This window comes from Capsicum annuum, unplaced genomic scaffold (assembly GCF_002878395.1).
Source record: "Capsicum annuum cultivar UCD-10X-F1 unplaced genomic scaffold, UCD10Xv1.1 ctg66754, whole genome shotgun sequence".
Classification (NCBI taxonomy): Eukaryota; Viridiplantae; Streptophyta; class Magnoliopsida; order Solanales; family Solanaceae; genus Capsicum; species Capsicum annuum.
The window spans coordinates 1-3,062 of NW_025876141.1; the positions used below are offsets into that span (position 1 = coordinate 1).

At 32.9% G+C, this 3,062-nt stretch overlaps 1 pseudogene; it reads left to right on the forward strand.

The window, feature by feature from the left end:
- Positions 1 to 1,789: 1,789 nt before the first annotated feature.
- On the forward strand, positions 1,790 to 2,560 carry LOC124893878 (annotated as a pseudogene).
- Positions 2,561 to 3,062: the final 502 nt, after the last annotated feature.

Sequence of the window (3,062 nt, forward strand, 5' to 3'; positions counted from 1 at the left end):
CCAATTTGCATAACGAACACAAGAATATACGTAAGAAACAACTTATTTTTCTAGAAGACATTTTTCCTCCTTCATATCGAACACACCCTAAAAAAATTATTTTTCAAGGTCAAAAATAATTTACTAAAACGTATTTTTTACTATTTAGCTAAACACTAAAATGTATTTTCTAAAAAATATTTTTTTATTCACTAACCAAACACTAAAAAATATTTTCCATAAAATATTTTCCATCCACCAACCAAACATAAGAAAACAAGTAAGAAACCAACTTATTTTTTAAGAAAACATTTTCTAGAAAAATATTTTTCATGGAAAATATTTTCCTTCATACCAAATACAATGAAAAGAAAAGAAATTCTAAATTACTAAGGTGTTTGTAGAAATGTCCAAGATAAGAAAACTCCATTTTTTCCTTAAGAGTTCTATTACTTAAATATCTGTCATTTAGCAATTTCATGATGCAGAGGAACATGCAGGGTGTCTAAAGAATTGAACGCTCCTACACTTGGAGGAATCATGGTGTCAATTGAAATTAGACTTTGTTGGTGTAATATGCCACAATTACAATAAATGATTACAGTTGAAAATAAAATGAACAAAAGTGAAGAAAATAAAATAATCTTCTTCTTGGCTGAGGCGCGGATATCTCGCTCTCTTTAAGGAGATTCAATCCCACTGCGGCATAATCTACACCGATCCAGCAGTATATCTCTTAATTTGTCCCCTCCAAGATACAACAACCCATCAATGATGTACAACTCAAACAACTCCGGATTAGTTGAAGAGTCCAAAGCTCCACCATAAGACCACCTTCCTTCAACATATATTTACCCTCTTTGTATAGTGAATATAGTTAAAGACTTAAAATATTTTCTTTGTCTCAACTCTTTCTTTGACTAATACAATAACTCTCATTTATATTGTGAATATAGTTGTAGACTTAGAATATTTTCTTTGTCTCAACTCTCTCTTTCACTACTACACACTATAATCTTTTTCACACTTATCATATTTCCTTGTCCATGCAATAACATGCAAGATAACCTCTATTTATAGATGAGGTATTCATCCTTGTATTAAATAGAAAAATATGGTGTAGTAAAGTGAGTACATGAATGGTCTATAGGTTACAAATGTTACAAGAGTTACATGCAACTAATGGCCATATAAGTTACAAGAACCAATAGCCATGAGAGTTACAAGAACTAATGGTCATATGAGTTACAAGAACTAATGACTATCTTTATCACAATTTGTACCCACTAACTCAAAAAATAATGTAGTGAGTTACAAGACTAATGACACCACTTTCTTCACTTTATGTCTACTAATTGTCATGCACTTTATATTTTTATTTTAATAATAAAATGTACCAACTGACTTTCTATTGATGATTTTGCCCTTTCGATTAAAAGGTAAGCCCTGCATATTAGAGGTAAGTCTGTCTTCAATTACGTTTAATCCACAATGTCATTTTTAATACATGCGTGTATATTGAGGTGATTAAGCCCTTTATTCTTTTTTATGCGGATAGCCAAAGATTGGTTTATGCTTCAAGGTTCTTAAGTGAAGGATCGACTTTATATGGAAACCTCTTCATCTCATACTGTCATCAAACAAAATGATTCTAATAAGATTTTTATCCTTCTAGAAGTAAGTTGTTGTTTCTTTTTCTTTGATGTTTTTTCTATTTATTTTTAATTAAGTTTTTAAATTATGTAAAATGTCATTCCATATATTTATCTCAATGAAATAATATTTGATTATAGGCAAGGCAGAGAATGATATGTTACAATGTTTCATTGACTCAAAGTACAAGGATGGACGACCAATAACAGAGAATGAGATCACAGGTCTTGTGATTGCTACTCTTTTTGTTGGACAACATACCAGTCCCATCGCCTCCACTTGTGTAGGGGCATACCTCCTCTGCAACAACAAGTACGTGTCTGTTGTGGTAGATGAACAGAAGGATCTGATGAAAAAACACGAAAATAAGGTAGATCATGACTTTCTTTCTGAGAAGGAAGTCCACTACAGATGCATTATGGAAGCCCTGAGACTCCATCCTTTACTGATAATGCTTTTGCATAGTGCACATAGTGATTTCAGTGTTACAACCAAAGATGAAAAAAATATAACATTCCTAAGGGCCATATAGTTGTAGTGTCACCTTCTTTTGCAAACAGGCTACCACATATTTACAAGAATCCAAATTCTTACGACCCCGATAGGTTCATTCCTGGTACAGAAGAAGATAAATTTGCAAGAGCATTCTCGTATATCTCTTTTGGTGGAGACAGGCATGGATGTCTTGGAGAACTATTTGCTTATCTGCAGATAAAAGCAATATGGTGTCACTTGCTGAGAAATTTCGAGTTTGAACTATTCTCGCCTAAATTGACTAAAACGCTATGATTGTCGATATCAAAGGTAAAGTAATGGTGAGGTACAAGCGTCGATGGCTCTCCACTAAATAAGCAGATAGCATCTAGATGAATGTAGCAATTGAAGATCATATTTTTGTTTAATGTTGACTACTATGTTGAATGTTAGTACTCTTCTAGCCCTATTTTGAAAAGGAACCTGTTGCTCTTGAAGGTTACAATGACCACCTTAGTTAGTTTGTGTTTTCCTCCACTGATTTTTGTTGAAGATCTAGATTTTTATCATATTCTCACCCAAAAAAAGAAGCATTTTGGTGCACTAAAGTTGGGTATGTGAGAATTCACTTGAAAGTGGAATTTTTGGGAGCGGTGTTCAATTTCTGAGAATTGGATGAGGTTCGTGCATTAGCAATCTCAAAGACTGAATTTTGGATTTATTTTATTTGCTCTCTTTCATTTATTTGTACTTGATCTTGTTGTGTCGTGGCTTCTTCACTCCGATATTTCTTTTTTAGGCTGCTTTATTATATTATTTTCTTGAGTCGAGAGTTTAGCAGAAACAATCTCTCTAGCTCACAAGTTAGGACAAGGTCTATGTGTTTGCACATTATCCTTCTCAGGTAAAGGATGATGAAAAATAAAATAATTCGGGATATCTTCATAAGGTGGGAT